We start from the raw sequence: 20212 nt of genomic DNA on the forward strand, positions 1-20212 counted from the left end.
GAGAACACAAAATTTCTTTGTTACCACACAAGAAAGAAAGCACATTTTCCAATCTAATTATGCAACTGACCTAGCATCAACTGTTGAAAGAAATGGGAAAACGTTTTAACCCAGCCTTAAAAGTAGAGGCATTCTTCGCCTGCTCAAACATCTTTTGTTCCCAGATCTGTAAAGGATAAAATGTATGTAGTTATAATCTCTAATTTGGATTTTAAAAAGTAAAAAATAAATAAATAAATAAATAAATAAATAAATAAATAAATAAATAATAAATGAAAAGTAATAATGAAATATTACTGAAATTCAGTTATATTAATCTGAAGAGTGATCTTCTTTTCCTTTTTTTTAAGAAAAATCTGTTGTTGAAGAGGAATTGAGGTATTCAGTGTGATAATATTTTGGTGAGAAAAACAATAATAGCTAAATGCACTTGAGAAAAACCACACTTTTACATTTAAGCCCAAATATTTTATGTCATTATACTTATGTGTTTGCAGTAATGACAATATTTATAGCAAGATAATAATTGAGGCCAAAGATGGTGTTGACACAATTCTAACACATTCCTAGTATTTATGTGTCTTTTGACCACTGAGTTAAATTTTCCAAAATATAGTTTTCTCATCTACTAATGGCAATAAGATGTCTGCTTTCTGTATCTCACAGATTATAAGGTTAAATAAGACCACGTAAAATGTGTATAAATTATAACCTGAAAAAAAGCACTGAACTGATTATTTTTGTTTCTAAAATTAGAAATGTAAACAATTAAGAAACAAAAAAGGAAACAATTACTATAATAGTAACAAATGGTTCTCACATTTGTATTACAGAATTTAAAATATTTTTTGATGTAGTCTTCTTTCAACCTGCCACATTTTCACATCGATTTAGTTGGATAGCGGAGCTTTTTGTTCCAGTGCAACACCTTCTATCCTTTCATCATCAAGCAAAACTCATGGCTGGTTTGTTGCAAATGATATGTAGATTCTTGATAAAAAAATAAATAAACATTTTACTTCAAAACAACCCTCACTAATATTTATTATGTGTTGTCATACAGTATCTGCAATATTACATATAGTAAAGGTAGATATAGATAGACATCCAGAAGGAAGGAAGAAAAGAAAGGAGGGAGGAAGGGAGGTAGGGAGGAATGAAAGAGAAAGAAAGAAATTCATGTATCTGTATATTTTTATGCATGTGTACATTTCTGAATATATAATTATGTACTGAGATAAGTAAGCAAGTTACTCTCTGTATTTATGAGATTTATCCCTAATTGTATTATTGATGAAAGCAAGCCTTTGGGAAAAAATCATTTTGGCTTTTTAGATTCCTACTGAGAGAATGGGGATTAAGGAATATACTTACAGAAAAGAAGGAGGAGGTAAAAACTAATTAGTAATTATAGCTTATGAATATTTACAAATTAAAGTTACTTTGTAGACCTAAAGTCTTATCATTAAAAAATGTACACTATGCAAAAGATGTTCCTTGGGAAAAAAAATAAGAACTATTCTGTACCACGTTCAGAATTCAGTTATTTAAAATTAATTTAAGGCCAGTCACTCAGGAGATTTTCTTCTAGAGATTTTAGATAGGTAACCAAATGATTTGGTATCCTTTAGAGCGTTAGGCCTAGTGTTGATAACCATTGAGATAGTTTCTTCTGGTGTATAAATGATTCATCTGAAAGAGGTTAAGTGCTTTGGGGAAACTTTATTAACTCTTCCTGGAGCCAAGTGTATCATTTAACAAATGGTTACTGCCTCTTCCCATCAAAAATGGCCTATTACAACCAAGTCATGTATCATATGTCAAGTAAATATAGTTCTTATTTTGTTTATTGAGCTGGAAAGATTAAGAACCTTTCCAAAAGAAGGTAAAATGAACTAGCAAACAACTGGGGCAAAAACATGAGTCTACTGCCACCCTACAGTGTTTAATAAGTCCTTAGCTCACATTTCCTTCACATTAGCAGACTTTACTTCAGCCTACTGCCATATTTCACAGGATTTATCAATCCACAAAGAGAGTCAAAGCATTAAGAAATGTGGTCTTCATTGTCGATCAGAAGAGCCAATTACAACTTCTAGTAAATCCCCGTCTAAGTCAGTGAATTGCAAGGCAAGCAAAAAAGTCACTTCTCCAGGGTATGCCTTTTCAGCAAGATTTGACAACTTACAGAGAATTATCTGAAATGGATGATCACGATCATTATGTGTCTATCATACAAGTGCTAAATGGATGTGTACTACATACATCCCATAAGAATAGGAAAGACATTTTAAGCATATCGGATTAAAATGATTTCAATGACCTTGTAACCTCATAAGCAGATATTCGAGACAATCCTGTCTTTTAATCTAACCTATGCAAACTAAAGTACAGTTTAAAAATTGTTTGTGATTTTTGGCTTCTGTAGCATATTCATCTATATTGAACAAAATTATTTTTATTTTAAATACATATATTTGAAGCAATTCAGAAACTAGAATTCCATGATTTCTGATACAAAAGAAGATAAGAGACAGGGTTATTGATGACTTAGCATCTAATAATTATATTTATTCTACAAGTTATGCAACAAATTGAGTATTGAAATTGAATATAATCTAATTAGTTTAATGTTGCAACTTATTGTAAGAAAGGGAATGACTCTGGTCACCAATTTTATTATTGTTGCAACATGTTTTAAAAATCCACTTACTTCTGGGAAATAGAATTTGGGCCATTTTAAATTATATTTTCTATAGATATCGTAAGAAGCTTGGTTTTAGCTATAAGTTTCTGATTCTAACTGCTTTTGGTGGTGGGAGGCCAGAAAGAGGGGGACAGAGAGAGAATCTTAACCCTGAGGTCATGACCTGATCCAAAATCAAGAGTCAGATGCTTAACCAACTGAGCCACCCAAGCAGCTCTAACAGCGTTTTTTTTTTTTTTTTTTTTTTTTTTAATAATAGTCAATTGATCAAGTAACAAGGGACTTAAATAGAAATACCAGAAATCTTAGTCTCTAAATTGTATTTCAATTTCACTTTTTTAAGACTTAAGACTTTAATTTTTTATGACATTAATTATTTTTTTTTATTTTAAAGAAAATTTGTTATGGTCAAGTCAAATTTTACTGTTTTGGGCAAGATCCATGGAACAATTGTAGAATACAAAGCAAAATAATAGTGATCATTACAGTTATTTATAAAGCTAGAACGGGTATAACTTATGTAACTGCTCAGTTATGAGCTCAGAAAGATTTTTAGACCAACTTACTCTTCTCATACCAAAGGAGAACTTCAAAAGCTAAGGTATGTTTGTGTCAACTGTAACCAAAATACCTTTCTAGACTTGGGTAGAAAAATTTTAATCAGAAACATGTAAATGCTTTTCTCATAGAAATAGGTTTCTATAATCAAATAAAAAATTATGTGTGTTATATATTTATGTATTCTGTTAGCTCAGAATTTTTAAAGAAAGTGACACCCAAATAGTGACAAGCATATCTATCACTTGGATCTTGGTTTTTAATACTGTTCCTCAATAAAGAATAGGGACGCTTGCAGCGATGGTTGATCCTATGCTAGGACAAGAACTATACAAGTATGTGAAGCATTTTTTAATATAAGAAAGAGAGAGTACTCAAAAAAAAAAACAACAACAACAAAATAAACACATTGATGAGGGTATGACAAATGAGTACAGGAGCCAACTGAAATAGCTATCAACGGCCAACACTGAAAAATTTGAGCAACCAAATACAATATTATTGGTTTATGATATAAAATATAAAATATATGTTCATGAGCCCATCCTGATATAAATTAGAGATTAAATACATTAATAAATGGGAGAGTAGGGATAAATCCTCCATAGATTTATGTTGCTATTCTAGCCTCAAGAAGGAAAAGCATAACTCTGTAGTCTTAAGGTATGGTCTGCACATAGAGACTTCTGAAGAATAAAGTACAGGAAAAAAAAGCAGAGAGAATGAATGAAAGAACAAAAGAATGAACAAAAGAAAGGAAGGAAGGAAGGAAGGAAGGGAATAAGGAAGGAAGGAAGAAAAGAAAGAAAGAAAAAGAAAGAAAGAAAACAAGCAAGCAAGCAAGCTATGACTTTACAGTGCATATAATTCTGACCCTGGATTGCTCAGTTATTTATCACATTTATGAACCCAAGGTAACCTCCTGGCTAGAGAAAAAATGGCTCACTAGTAATCTTTGACATACAGGATCACAATTACTCAAGTTATCACCAGTAGTGGGGAGGAAAATGTCAAGCCTAGAGGCCAAGCTTTGGGTGGTCAAGTAGTATTTTATTTGCTACAGTATCAAAAGTGTTAGGAAGACTGTAGGGTGTGTTAGCTCTTTCTGACTACTGGAAAGCATATAAAAAGAAATAAGGACTTCAAAGCCTTGAACTCTCAATCCAAGACAAGGATAGAGAAGTAGAAAGTGTCCACAGCAACATTAAAAAAAGTCTCTTCCAGAAATAGATGGGCAGAAATGGCTGAAGATGAAGTCTCAAATCTGATTTTGAGTGTAGCAAAGTCACAACACCAGTTAAAAGCACAACCTCACTGAAGTTCATATGCTAAGGTTAAGATAATGATTGTGAAGGATTAGGACCCTGAGACTTATAAATGGAATATTCTGACAGACACAGACTTAACCTACAAATCATCTTGAAAATTCCATGCACATGGAACCAATTTCTTCTTCCCTTTCTGTAGAAACCAGCCTCCTCTGACATGAAGAACTTCCAGGACTTCATTAGGAGCAGGTGACTCTGATTCACAGTATTTGCCCATTCTATTCAAGATCCACGTCCCAACATCCCTCATTGCCTCAAGACCCTTATGAAAGTTAATCTCAGCATGCATGGCACAGAGGGAAAACTGCAATGTCAGTTTTAGGAGGAGGTGAAGTATCCCAAGAATTGTAGTTCCTTTCAGCAGGATTCTAGGGTGGGAATGGGTTTTCATAGGCATTACAACTAAGAAGATTAAATATAAGACTGGGTCAGACATTCAGCTGGGACTTGGAATTTAATGTGTAAGCAAAAGAGACTAACTCTAACATTGCTTGGTTATTTAATTGAAGCCTAGATTCAAAAGTGGCCCTCTAAGGCACATGGAGTGTGAGGAACTCTTATCATTCTGGTGGAAATGCAAGATGGTATAGTCACTTTGGAAGACAGTTCAGCATTTCTTACACAACTAAATATGCTCTTACCATACAATCTAGCAATTACACTCCCTTGGTATTGACTCAAAGGATATGAAACATGTCTACACCAAAACCTGCACATGGATGTTTATAGAAGCTTTATTCATAATCACCAAAAGTTGGAAGTAACCAAGACGTTCTTCAGTAGATGAACAGATAAACAAACTGTGGCACATTCAGACAATGGAATACCATTCATCACCCCCACCCCACCCAAAAAGTAATGATTTTTAAAAAAAGGAAGAAAGGGAGAAAAGAAAAGAGCTCCCAAGTCATGAGAAGACACAGAGGAAACCTAAATGCATTTAACTGAGTGAGAGAAGCCAATCTCAAAAGTTATAATTACCTGACGATTCTGGAAAAGTTAACAGTAATGGAGCGAATAAAAGTTGTCAGAGGTCTAGGGGAGGGAGGAATGAATAGGTGGAGCATGGAGGATTTTTAGGACAGTGAAAACACTCTCCATGACACTGTAATGGTGGACACACATCATTTGTCCAAGCACACAGCATATACAACACTAAGAGTGAACCCTAATGTAAACTACAGACTTGGAATGGTAATGATGTGTCAATGTAGGTTCCTCGATTGTAACAAATATGCCACTCTGGTAAAGGTTGAAGGTTATGCATATGTGGGTTCAGGGAGTATATGGGAAATCTCTATACTTCCTCTTACATTGCTTATATACCGCCCCAAACTAACTAACTAGTCTTTAAAGTAAATCTGACCCTCCAGTTAATAAATCTGAGGTGTTAGAACTTTCCTGGAAAGAAACATTAATACCTTATTGAGGGAACAGGGGAATCTTTGAAAACCTTTGAAGTGGGTGTTTTCTTTATGCTGCGATGAAGGTGAGAAATGATGCTATGGAACTAAGCTCTGATTTCCATGGGCTTCTGGAACAGCAAATGGCAGGTGCAATTGCTTAATTTTTCAAAATTATCAGTTGGGGCAGTTTTATGTACACTAACACAGTAACAATAATGATTTTCATCAGAAGGTAAGAATAAAAACAATTTTTGGTTAATCTGGTTAGTGGTAAAACGATGCCTTTTGTGTCTTATTTTTACTTTTTTGTATCTAGGAACTTTTTAACATCCTTTTTTATTGTATAAAGAAACAATATGGGATTGACCCTCAACAACAACAACAAAAAAGTGTAGAGCATTGTTAACTATAAGCACAATGTTATACAATAAATCTCTAGAGCCCTTTCATAGATGACTGAAACTCATTAAATAGCGACTCCCTTTTCCCCCATCCTTAACCCCTGCTACCATGATTCTACCTTCTATTCCTATCATTTTGATTACCTTAGATACTTCGTATTAGTGCAATTTGTGCTTCTATGGCTTGATTATTTCACATAGCATATCCTGAAGATTTAGCCATGCAATTGTATGTGGTAGGATTTCATTCTTTTTTATGGCTGAATAGCATTCCATTGTATGTGTAAACCACATTTTTAAAAAAATCATTCATCCTCTAATGGACACTTGGTCCACTCTTAGAAGAAAGGCTTTCAGTGTCCACCATTGAGTGTGATGCTAACTCTGGGATTTCACATGTGACTTCTACTATGTTGAGCTAATCTCTTTCTATTCATAGTTTCTCAAGTGTTGTTTTCATAAAAGGGTTTTGAAATTCGTCAAGCGCCTTTTCTGCATTTATTGATGATCATATGATTTTTAAAATCTATGGACATCTTATTTTGGGGGGGCTGTCAAAGTATTTTAAAGTTTTATTCAACTGCCAGTTGGTTAACATACAGTATACTTAGTTTCAAATGTACAATATAGTGAGTGATTCAACACTTCCATACAACACTATACTCATTGCTTATCACAAGTGCACTCCTTAATTTCCATCACCTATTTCACCCATCCCACCACCTACCTCCTCTTGGTGACCATCACTTTCTTCTCTATAATTAAGAGTCTGATTCTTGGTTTCCTTCTCTTTCTTTTTTTTCCCCCCTTTGTTCATTTGTTTTGTTTCGTAAACTCCACTTTTGAGTGAAATGACATGGCATTTGTCTTTCTCTGACTTATTTCACTTAGCATAATATTCTCTAGCTCCATCCACGGTATTGCAAATGGCAAGATTTCATTCCTGTTTATGGCTGAGTAATATTCCATTGTATTTACATATTACATCTTCCTTATTCATTCATCAGTTGATGGACAATCTGGCTGTTTCATAATCTGGCTAGCATAGATAATGTTCCTATAAAAATCGGGTTTCATGTATTCCTTTGGATTAGTATTTTTGTATTCTACGGGTAAATACCTAGTAGTGCAATTGTTGGATCTTAGGGTAATTCTATTTTTAGCTTTTTCTTTTTTTAAAGATTTATTTATTTATTTATTTATTTATTTATTTATTTTTTATTTATTTGAGAAAGAGAGAAAGCACAGGGGGAGGAGCAGAGGGAGAAGGACAAGCAGACTCCGGCTAAGCCCAAAGCAGGGATCCATCTCAAGATCCTGAGATCAGCAGCCCCGGTGGCGCAGCGGTTTAGCGCCGCCTTCCGCTCAGGGCGTGATCCTGGAGACCCTGGATCAAGTCCCACGTCAGGCTCTCTGCATGGAGCCTGCTTCTCCCTCTGCCTGTGTCTCTGCCTCTTATTCTCTCTCTGTGTCTCTATGAATAAATAAATAAAAAATCTTAAAAAAAAAATCCTGAGATCATGATCTGAGCCAAAATCAGAGTTGAATGTTTAACCAACTGAGCCACCCAGGCGCCCCTATTTTTAACTTTTTGAGTAATCTCCATACCATTCTCAAGATTGGCTGCACCAGTCTGCATTCCCACCAACAGTGCAAGACTGTTCCCCTTTTTTCACATCCTCACCAATATCTGTTGTTTCTTATGTTGTTGATTTTAGCCATTCTGACAGGTGTGAGGTGATATCTCATTGTAGTTTTGATTTGTGTTTCCCTGATGATCACTGATATAGAGCATCTTTTCATGTGTTTGTTTGCCATCTGAATGTATTCTTTGGAAAAATGTCTATTCATGTCTTTTCCCCATTTTTTAATTGGATCATTCATTTTTTGGGTATTGAGTTTTATAAGTTCTTTATATATTTTGGATACTAACCCTTTAACGGATATGTCATTTGCAAATAGATGATCATGGAGTTTTTACCTCTATTTTCTGTTAATGTGTTGTATCACATTGACTGATTTTCAAATGTCCAGCCATTTTTGCATCCCAAGGATCATCCCATTTAGTCATGATGTATGATCTTTGTAATGTGCTGTTGAATTTAGTTGACCAGTATTTTGTTGAGGATATTTTTCATCTATATTCATCAGAGAAATTGTGTTGTTTTCTAGATTTGGTATGAAGGCAATGCTGGTTTCATAAAATGAGTTTGAAAGTGTTCACTCCTCTTCAGTTCTTTGGAGGAATTAAACATAATTGATGCTAAATCTTTACATAATAGTAGAATTCATCAATGAAGCCATCTGGTTCTGGACTTCTCTTTTTTAGATTATTGATTATTGATTCAATCTCCTTACTTGTCATAGATTTGTTCAGATTTTCCCATTTCTTCATCATTCAGTTTTGGTGGGTTGTATATTTATAGGAATTTATCCATTTCCTCTAGGTTATCCAATTTGTTGGCATATAATTTTCCACAGTAGTCTCATGATCCTTTGTATCTCTGCAGTATCAGTTGTAACAATGTCTCCCCTTTCACTTCTGAATTTGAATCTTCTCTTTTTTTCCCTTAGGTAGTCTATCTAAAGTTTTGTCACTTCTGTTGATCTTTTAAAAAACCAACTCTTAGTTTCATTGTTTTTTTCTATAATTTTTCTGTTCTCTATTTAATTTATCTCTATCTAATCTTTATTACTTTCTCTGTTAACATTGAGTTTAATTTATTCCACTTTTTCCAGTATCTTGGTGTCTAGAATTAAATTGTTTATTTAAGGCCCTTATTTTTCATTGTGGGCATTTATCACTAACACTTCACTCTTGATACTGCTTTTGCCACATTCTATAAGTTTTTGTGTGCTGTGTTTTCATTTTCATTTGTCTCATGATATTTTCCAATATCCTTTTTGATTACTTATTTTTTAAATTTATTTATTTATTTATTTATTTATTTATTTATTTATTTAATATTTTTTTATTGGAGTTTGATTTGTCAACATATAGCATAACACCTAGTGCTCATCCCGTCCAGTGCCCACCTCAGTGCCCCCTGCCCACCTCCCCTTCCACTACCCCTTGTTCTTTCCCAGAGTTAAGAGTCTCTCCTTTCTGTCACCCTCTCTAATTACTTCTTTTATCCCTTTGTTGTTCATGAGTCTGTTGTTTAATTTCCACCACATTGATATAAATTTTCCAGTTTTTCTTCTGCTATTGATTTCTAGTTTTATTTCACTTCACTTCAGTTTTTTCTGTGAAAGTGCCCTCTGAGCCTTATCCAACTCTCTGTTGTACCGTGGTGTCCCTGAACAACAGCATATTGCCCAGCTCTTCTTTGTTCTCAATGGTCTCCAGGCGACTAGAATGTGCCATACTCTGTCAGCATTCTGATACAGGTGAAACAGAAGCTAACTTTCTGGGAAGCCCCCAAGAAAGTCAGAACATTGGACATATGATAGAGTTTTCTCTTTCTTTTACCAGGGAGATACTGGCAATTGGGAGTTTCCTCCTAACCACAAGCTGGTCTCAGAGAGGAACTATGGTGAAATAGTACCACAAATTTTCCTACTAGCTTTGATGTGATTGGTTACCTGCTTGCCTGGGGTGCAGGAGTCTCTTAACTGGTTTACGGATTTCTCAGAAAGGATGTCGGTCCATGTATGTTGAATAGGTGTCTCCATGGGATGAAGGAACGTCTGGAGCTTCCTATTTCTCCATCTTGCTGATGTTACTCTGTGAACTTTTTTATGATTAAAATATGTTGACAGTAATGATTTAACTAATGGATGTTGGGGAATAGAGAGGCAATATGAGAAGTGAATAGTTGCTATTCCACTCATGCTAATTAGTGGGAAAAACGCAATTGAATTTTTTTTTTGTTTGAATCTCAACATAGTTAAGGATTTTTTTAAATTATGAAAGTAGCCAATAGATAAATTTAAATAATGATATAACTAATATGTTGGAAGAAGGAAGAAAAGGGAAGTAAGAAACAGTTTAACTGAACAAAATTCCTTATCTTTCAATGGGGAGGGAATGTATTTAAACAAACTGATAAGAAAGAAGGCATAAGGACATTATTTAAAAATGAAATGGCAATTACAGAAGAAATAAAACCAGAAATAGTTAAACATAGTCAGTTTCAGGAAATAAGGTTGCCAGTAGTAATGAGAAATACAGATTTACTTTTACATTTATCTCTTTTTGATATGATTTGACTTTTTAAATAACACTGTATTACTTTTCAAATAATTTACATTCTAAATGCATAAATAATTCGATAAGTGCAAAACCATAGAAATAAATTTTAAATTAACAATTGGTTAATAGGGACACCTGGGTAGCTCAGTGGTTGAACATCTGCCTTTGGCTCAGGGCATGATCCCAGAGTCCCGGGATCAAGTCCCACATCGGGCGCTCTGCATGGAGCCTGCTTCTCCCTCTGCCTGTATCTCAGCCTCTCTCTCTCTCTGTGTCTCTCATGAATAAATAAATAAAATCTTAAAAAACCACAACTGATTAATAAAATTCAAATAAAAAGTTACCAGTGTATGATAAAATCAATTGTATCACTACTTTTCCCTGTCCTCTATTTTTTAACATAATTATGTATATGTGTCTGTGTTTGTGTATCTACAATTCTATGAAATTTTGTCACGTGTGAAGATTCATATGAATACTACCACAATCAAGATACAGCACACTTCCTCACAAGAATTCCTTGTGTGATCCTTTTAAAGCCATAGCTACTTCCTGCCCCGTTCCCCTCTTTGAAACCTTACTAAAACATTAATCTTCTCTGCATCACAATAATTTTATCATTTCAAGAATGTCATATAAAAGATTTCACAAAATATACAACTTTTTGACATGGGCTTTTTTCCCCACTCAAAATAATTCCCTTGAGATCTATCCATGTTGTTGCATATATCAACTGTTCATCCCTTTTTTTGCTAATTGATACTCCATGGTAGGAAGATAGCACTGTTTGCATTACTGTTCACTTATTGAAAAATATTTTGTTTCGTTTTTCCTAGTTTTGGATCATTGAGAATAAAACCTCACGGTAAACACTGACATATAGATTTTTATATGAACATAAATTTTCACTTCCCTGGATTAAATGTGTGATTACCAGATCATATGGCAATTAGATATTTGGTTTTGTAAAACTGCTAAACTATTTCCCAGAACAGGCATATCATTTTATGTTCCCACCGGCAAGGTAGGCATATCCAATTTCTCAACATCTTCATCAGCATTTGGTGCTAGCACTATTTTTAAATTTGAGTCTAGTCTTTCTGACCATGTGTAGTGACATTTCATTGTGATTTTAATTACATTTCTCTAACATATTCTGTCATTGGTCTATGTTCTATCCCTCCACTAATACAACACAGTCTTTCTATTGTAGATATATTGTAAGCCTTAACATCAGGAAGAATGATTTCTCCCAAGCCAATTCTTCTTTTTCAGAATTGTTTAGTTATGTATATCTTTTGCCTCACCACATTTTATCACACACTTGTCATCATCTACTCTAAAATTTTGATAGGAATTGCATAAAATCTTAAGATTAATTTGAGAGTAATGGAGACTTTTACTCTTTTGAGTCTTCTGATCTACAAATTCCATTTTTTAACAAAATTATGCTTCCCTAACTTGTACTAGCTTCACAGCTTCAATTACAATGTTTATGCAAATGATTTCTATTTCACTGACTTCATTACCAGCTGAAATTTCCAAATTTCTAGCAACATACTGGATATCAAATTGATATTTTGCAAATATCACAAACTAAACATATACAACTTTAAATTTTCTCTTTCCAAATAAACACCTCCCTTTGTTTCTCTTCTGAGGAAAGTGTAATCTCTTCTAGTTATTGAGACAACATTTCTCTGCCTTGTGCAAGCATCTTTTTTTCTCCACTCCTCCATATTCAGTTGATATAAAATACTATTGCATGTATCTTAGATATAATATTCTCATACCTTGTCTTTTTCCTTTCAACTGAAGTAATCCAATTTAAAATCCTCTTTACATACCCTTATTCCATTGACATAGCCTTTGAATTGCTATGTGCTTCAACTATCTCTGAATCTCAACCTATTCAAAAGCATATCACCAATTTTTCATTCAGGAAAGTAAAGCCTTTTCTCTGGTATTCTAATACACAAATTTGGTAGTGAGATTATTGGTTTTAAAAAGAGAATTCAGTAAACTAACTGATCCTTATATTTCTTTGTTTAACAAAGCATTTACCGGGGATCCCTGGGTGGCGCAGCGGTTTGGCGCCTGCCTTTGGCCCAGGGCACGATCCTGGAGACCCGGGATCGAATCCCATGTCAGGCTCCCGGTGCATGGAGCCTGCTTCTCCCTCTGCCTGTGTCTCTGCCTCTCTCTCTCTCTCTGTGTGTGTGTGACTATCATAAATAAATAAAAATTAAAAAAAAAAAAAAAAGCATTTACCAAGAAGACAATCTGGACTTAACAGAATCTTAAAAAAAATAGGCTTATGTTTCCCTCATAAATGGTTTTATTAAGGTTCTTTCCTGTGCACGTCAAAAGCTGGGAGGAAGGAAAAGAGCAAGAAGAGTGTGAGGTGGTGTGTGGAGTGGTTGTGTGCATGTATGCTCTTCTAAAGAAGGAAACAAGCCAGTGGGCAACTGGACCAGTTTGTTAGAAAAACAGACAGCATGTCTTTGAATGAAAAGTGAAAGTGCCCATGCAAGTGCCCTAATTTTGGGTAACTTGGACAAAGTATTTTCTCTCTCTCATTGTATGACATAAGAGGAGTCCAGCTCCTAGTTTAAAAACCAACATATATAGTGTGGTATGGTGGTAGATGGTAACCAAACTTGTGATGAGCGCAGCACAGCCTACAGAGATGTTGAATCACTATGCTCTATACTTGAAACTAATATAACATTGTGTGTTGACTATATTTAAAAAGTAATAATTAAAACAAACAAAAAACTAAGTGCGATTTGTCAGGCCACACCATAGGCAGTTACAAGGGTTCTACAATGGCTGGCCTCATGGAGAAAGCTGCCCTCCTGACACCACACTTGGTGCACAGTCACTGCACTTCAGTCTCTGAAGAGACTACAGTCAAGGACTCAGGCCTTCTGACTGCTTGTGCCCTTCCTGTATTTGCATTTTTAGCCCTAGCACCTTCGTTCCTAGGTTACTTTGTCTGAGGTCTTAGCAGAGGTCCTCTTCAGGTTCCTCAAATGAGGCCTCTTTATCAGAGCAGGGCAGAGAGGCAAAACCTGAAGACCCTTGACCCCACTCTGGCTCAGTCAGTACCAATTGACCATTCCTACCTCTCTACCTGTTCCCACCTCAGGATTCATAAAACTTCCAGAGCCTTTTATTCTAGGTTCCCTCAACAGTGAGAAGACTCATTCACCTGATGTTCTACCTGACTTTCCATCTGTGAGCATTTCCATGGGGGAAAAATGGTGTTTTCTTTGGTTTAGCTTCTTGCTTAGACTATCAGAGTAAATGATTAAAGGCTTACTTCTTTCATTTTTGGCTTTGCTTTAATTGGCAACTTCGACACTGCAGTTCTGGAGGGTTCTCTCCCTCTTTTTCTCTCTCTCTCTCTATCTCACTTGTGAATTCCTAACACATAAATGTTGGGGGTGGGTGGAAGGTGGTGAGGAAGAAATCTATTATCACAATCTTCCTTAGGACTTCACTCCCCACTTTTCTGTACTCAGCCCCTTAAGATAAATTTTGTATTATTATTTATTAGTTCTATGTATCATTAACCTCTGGGTTCTTTCTTAATCTCTAATTTGCACAATGACTTGAAGATGTTTTGGTCAAAATGCCTCTCTGCTGTTATTTTATATGGTTTAAAAAACTTTCTTTATATTTTATTTCCTCTATTTTCCAACTAATATACACGACTTTCCATCTTTTTTTTAAGATTTATGTTTTTATTCATGTGAGAGACAGAGAGAGAGAGGCAGAGATACAGGCAGAGGGAGAAGCAGGTTCCTCAAAGGGAGCCCAATGCAGAACTCAGTTCTGGGATCACGCCCTGAGCCAAAGGCAAACGCTCAACCACTGAGCCATCCAGGCATCCCTGACCTTCCATCTTTATTTGCAAATTGCATATATCATCCCATATAATAATCTTCAATAATAATCAGAATACCCTGATACTCTTCAACCTGAAATGGAATCCTAACATGTTCTTCTGAATGTGAGAGTGGGTCCCTGAATTATGGGATTTTCTTGAGAAAATGTTTTTTATTATATTTGCTCACATCCTACAGAATTAACTGCAAACTCCTCCACCTGGAATTTAAATGCTATAATGTGATTGCAATCCAAACTTCCTAGTCTTATAATTGTTCATTAGATGTAACTGAGGGTCTGGTAAAACTGGATTATAATTGGCGCTCTCTCTTTATTCCCAGACTCTACTAATTGAAATTAACCTGAAATCTAATACCAGGCTTAAGCATATTTTCCGTTATAAGCATTTTTTGTTTCAATATGAAATCCCATAGAAAATTTTATATGCATTATAAAAGTTATATTGAGAAATGTGTCCTTGTCATTTTGGCACTTGTTAAGTTCCCTATACTAGATTTTAAGATATGTGAGGACAGAAACTGGATCTTACTCATCTTTCTATACACTTTATTGTTGAGCAAATGTCTAATGTGTTGTAGGCATTCAGTATATATTTTTTGAGGTAGAAAGAAAATACTAGCAATATAAAAAGTATCTCATCAAGTAGGAAACATTAAGAGGGATATATCTCAAATGTCATGATTTTTTTTCAAACCATAGCTGAAAACTGTAGGAAAACTGATTTTTACAACATATCAACTTTTTATCCTTTGTTTATGAAATGTTAGGGAAATTCTAAACTATGAAATACAGAATTTCACAATAGCAGTTAGTACACAAATCAAAGCTTATAGTTAGGTTGAGTGATTATGTTATGTCAAGGTGAAATAAAAAGTTCTTGATATCAGTTTTAGACATTAAGCATATCACACAATTACTATTATATATATTTTGATTTTTATACTTTTCCTTTGTTTTGTCAAATGAACCTTGATCCCCAAATGGATTATTTTTGAAAAGTCAAATTATAAATGCAGATATAGGTATCTAGTATCTTAGAACTCTGGCAGATGGCAGGTAATTCATGATTGTGTGGATGGGTGGCCATTTCTTTGTCAGAATAATGATACTCTGTAAGATCACAACATCAAAAAAACTGAAGGGAGGTTGCGGATGGATCAGAGAATAAAAGCTGTTATGACTGCTATTCTCTAACAGTGTATAGAAGAAAAAAAAGATTGAGCATGGAGGTGCAAATTTTGTTTTTTTTTTTCTAGGTTAGGCACAGAAAGGCCTTCTACAGAATATGAAGATTAGCCTGAAAATAGATATGGTCTGGTTCAAGGGTTTCCAATTCTGTTTTCAATGGCTTTGTCTTTTCCAGTTCTCTCTTATCTGGTCCAGCTGTTCTCTTCCTTCACTCTTTGTTCTTGGCTCCTCCCCCAATTAGGGAGAGGTCATTGGATAACAGACAACCTGGGCAAATCAGTATGGAGCCTATTTAAGTTTCCCAGGAAACCTTTCAAGTCCTCTGATTTCAGGGAAAACTTTTCTGAGGAGTATTTTAAAAGACAATTTGAAGTCTATTTTCTCTATGTCTGTAGCCTGAACCAACATTTACAACCGTCTCTCAAAGTAAAGTTTCATTAAGTGTTAGGTATTAAGACGTTAGTTAGTAATCTCAAAGCATTGCATTAATAACATTCCACCAGAGATAAGTATGTAGATTTGGTTAAGAAGGAAGGCATTAATAGAAGCATAGCCAATTTACACCTTATCACTGTAGGATCAAGCTGAGTGTGGAGCAATCCTTCACACGGTAAGAAATGTTTATTAAAATGGAATACAGAATTTTACTTACCAGTTAGTAGAAGTATATTTATTCTCCCACATGCTTTCAAAATTAGACCAAAATTTCTATTGGATCTACACCGACTTAACAGAAAGTATATAATAATAATTACTTATAATTTCTAGGCTTTTTCAGGCTCTGAGAAAGAAAGCTGAATAGAAACTTCATAGATTAATTCAGGAGTATAGCCGTAACCCCACAGTTACAAATATTAGTGGATAAATAATTATCCTTTATATCTTTTTTATTTGAAATATTCCAATTTATTTGAAAGAATGAAAGAATAAATTATGTGTTCTTAGATTATGATATGTGTAAAGTGATTAATCTTTCCTGAAAAAAAAATCACAATATGCAAATCATACAATTGAATTTAATTCAACTTGTCTGGCATATGTTTGTGGAGTGATTAAGATGTACGTGATGGAGAACTCATTCCCATTGTTTATGGAACTTCAAAGTAGTTAGGAAGACAAGTCACACAGTTGGGAAACAGTGATATTCAACTTTCACTCGACAAATCAATACAGTATCGTATTCTACTAAAGATATTAGCCGGTAAGGACTTTTTATAAAATTGATGACAAAAATCAAGGTTTCATATAATCTCAAAAGTTTGGAAATCTCACAAATTTTAATTAAGAATAAATGTAGACTTGTATTTAGGTTAAAAATAAATACCACAAATTCAGGATCTGAGGGAACATAATTAGCTCCCAAACACTTGAAAACTACTTAAAAAATGCCATGGACAAGATAAAAAATAATTAATAATGGAACGAAACTAGTAAAATTAGCGAACATATTCTTAGATGGTTTATTTATTCACACATTCCCCAAACAATATTTTGAAGTCCCTACTATATGACAAGTTCTTAAAAAATTGGTAAAATATAGTTTGTCATAGAAGTTGATCTTGTTAAAGATCTAAATATATAAGAATAACTGTTGAAGAGTATAAAGGATGTTATTTTATAAAATTATGTGAGTAAAATCAAGGTAGGTCCAGATACAGTTTGCATATATATAACTATCTATCAGACAAAGGAGTATTCATCTCCCATTTTAAACCAGATCTGGAATATTGAGATTGTTTTGAGTTGCATTTTATAAAAAGAATCCTGACACACTAGAGTTTATACAGAAGAAGGTAACTAAGATGATACATGAATCTGGAAATTATGTAATAGGAACAGTCAAAAACACAGGGGATGATTATTTTAAAAACTAGTGGATTCTACTAAAGAAATACATTTCTTAAGGCATATATAACTCTTTTAAAGGTTAAAAACTGTTATTTAGAAAAGCAAGCACATATTTTCAAAGTTGTTTCAGAAAAAAAAAGAACTAGAATAAATCATTTTGTTAGAGAGAGGCAAGGTTCAGTACAGTATGAAGAATAGTTTTTTGTTTTTTTGTTTTTTTTAAATTTGGACCTGCCCAACAATGGAATAAGCGAAGTGTTTAAGAACGGGTAAGATGTCAGAAATGGTAAAGAAGAAATTTCTACATTAGACTATATTATGATCAACCTATGTAGTGTACAGGATTTCAAAATTCTGTTTTCTATGTTGTCTTTTTATGTTCTTCCAAATAAGATACTGACAATGTAAATAGTTTGTATTTATAACTCTTGATTATCATTATTAACAGCAATCATTAATTTTGGTATTAGGCTTTGTAGAGTGATCCCCTTAGAGCTTATAAGATATTAAGAAGGAGTATTATTTGCAGTGTACAGACTGATTTCTAACTGTTGATCCACCTCTCTTATCTCCTACTTCTTTGTTATAGCTCAATATGTTAAACTGTCAGGGACACTGTTTCTAATCTGCTGTCAGGTGCAACAAACCAGACAACCAATCTTGTTAAATCAATAAACTTAACTATGCATGGTTCTGAGTCAGTAGTCCCTTGTTTGAGTGAGATCAACTAAAGTGAGTGAACTTTAGGATAAATACTTGATAAGCTAAGGGTCTATACTCTACTTAATTATATATTTGTGATCGTGGTCCCAATCAGATGCCATTCAAACTCTTCCATGGGGGTGGGGGTGGGGGAAGAAAGCTTCCAAAGAGAGAATGATAAAGAAGAGAAATTTCATAAAGTGTATCTGTATTGGACTTAGACATAATTACAATTTTTTGAAAAAATTGTTTTGTTTTTGTGGAGAGGAGTGGGGAAGGCTGTCTTAGGCAGATAGAAAATATTGATAAGAGGAAGGAAAAAGTAGAGCAAAGGCATGTGGATAGTAAGTAGATCAATCTTAACTGAAACAAAAAGGTGACTCAAATAGGAACAGGGAGGAGGAAGCATAGAAAAGGTGAGATCATATTATTATATGTTATTGTATGTTATATGTTATTGTATAATATGTTAACATGTTATATGTTATTGTTATAACAGGTTGAGTAAAAGTTTAAGCAATATTAACACACATAGGTATTTTTAGTTATACTCGCACACATACACTACCTCAATTCTCATCATCATGCTCCTATTTTACAGGAAAATATGCGACCTTAGCTCTAGCCATTTTTAATATTCAAAATAAAAACAACATCTAATCACTTTTAACTTCTAAAAAGCACTCATGAGTAGTGAAACCTGGCTACACCAACATTTCTTAGTCTTGAATAATCTGAGGGCCCTGCTGAAGCATCATTTAACTTCTGTGTGGCAAGAAAGTGGCATTTATACTTTAAGATTACTTTCCTTCTTTCCTCATTACGGTATGGAAATTAACGATGAACAATCAACAAAAATGCAAATATTGGATCATACCACAGAGCGATTTTGGTTATTTTTTAAATTAATTCATTCATTTGAGAAAGAGAGAGAGAGAGAGAGAGAACGAGCAGGATGGGCAGAGGAAGAGGGAGAGAGAGTCCCAAGCAGACTGTGCACTGAGCATGGAGCCCAATGCCAGGATCAATCACAAGACCCTGAGGTCACGACCTGAGCTGAAATCAGGAGTCTGACACTCAACCAACTGTGCCACCCAGGCATCCCTGCAATATTTGGTTATCAGATAATCAAATAATTCAAAATGTGCACATACTAAAATTTTGGTCAAAGAAGCATCAGTTGGGCAGCCCGGGGGGCTCAGAGGTTTAGTGCTGCCTTCAGCCCAGGGCCTGATCCTAGAGACCTAGGATGGAGTCCCGTGTCAGGCTCCCTGCATGGAGCCTGCTTCTCCCTCTGCCTGTGTCTCTGCCTCTCTCTCTCTCTTTCTCTGTGTCTCTCATGAATAAATAAATAAAATCTTAGAAAAAAAAAAGCATCATTCAAAACTTGGGTTTCAAGAAACTAGCTTCACAAATAATGCTTACTTAAGCAATAAGACCAGTAATGTTGAAAATACTTTTCTCAGCTGCTAGAGATCTTTAGTGCTGGAGTCTGTCCTGAACTTTATTTTGATGAAAAAGGTAATGAACCAAACAGCATACCAGAGTTCCATTTCATTGCAGAGAGCCACCCATAGCAGAAAAAAATAGTACGTGAGGGCAAGGAATGAGGAGAGAGACAAAAAACCCACAGGGCATGGAAATCTGAAGGAAGATTTGGGGAGTCAAGGGAAAGTGAGAAGGGCATTAAAGATCTCTGAGAGAGTGAGAGGGAGAGTTTTAGGAAATGTTGCAGTAGTTTATAAATTAAATTCCATATTTTAATTAGGTATTTTTGAGATATTCCTCTCCCCACCCCCCCGTACAAGCCTAGTTTTACATGGGTTATACATTCTTTCTTTTGTTTTAATTATTATTTTTTTGAGTATAGTTGACACACAATTTTGCTGTAGCTTCAGGTGTACAACATAGCAATTCAACTTCTCCATATGTTGTCTATGCTCACCACAAGTCTGCCTACCGTA

General features: G+C 34.6%; 1 long non-coding RNA gene across 3 annotated transcripts in view; it reads right to left on the reverse strand.

The window, feature by feature from the left end:
• LOC102154294 overlaps nucleotides 1–20212 on the reverse strand; it is a 192113-nt gene that overhangs the window by 140844 nt on the left and 31057 nt on the right. For all 3 annotated transcript variants that reach the window (XR_005376320.1, XR_005376321.1, XR_005376322.1), the window contains exons 2-3: nucleotides 821–990; nucleotides 71–166 (exon numbers count right to left, since the gene is read on the reverse strand). This is a non-coding gene — a long non-coding RNA (uncharacterized LOC102154294). The remainder of the gene's footprint in view (nucleotides 1–70; nucleotides 167–820; nucleotides 991–20212) is intronic.

The sequence above is a fragment of the Canis lupus genome, chromosome 22 (genome assembly GCF_011100685.1).
Source record: "Canis lupus familiaris isolate Mischka breed German Shepherd chromosome 22, alternate assembly UU_Cfam_GSD_1.0, whole genome shotgun sequence".
NCBI classification, from domain to species: domain Eukaryota; kingdom Metazoa; phylum Chordata; class Mammalia; order Carnivora; family Canidae; genus Canis; species Canis lupus.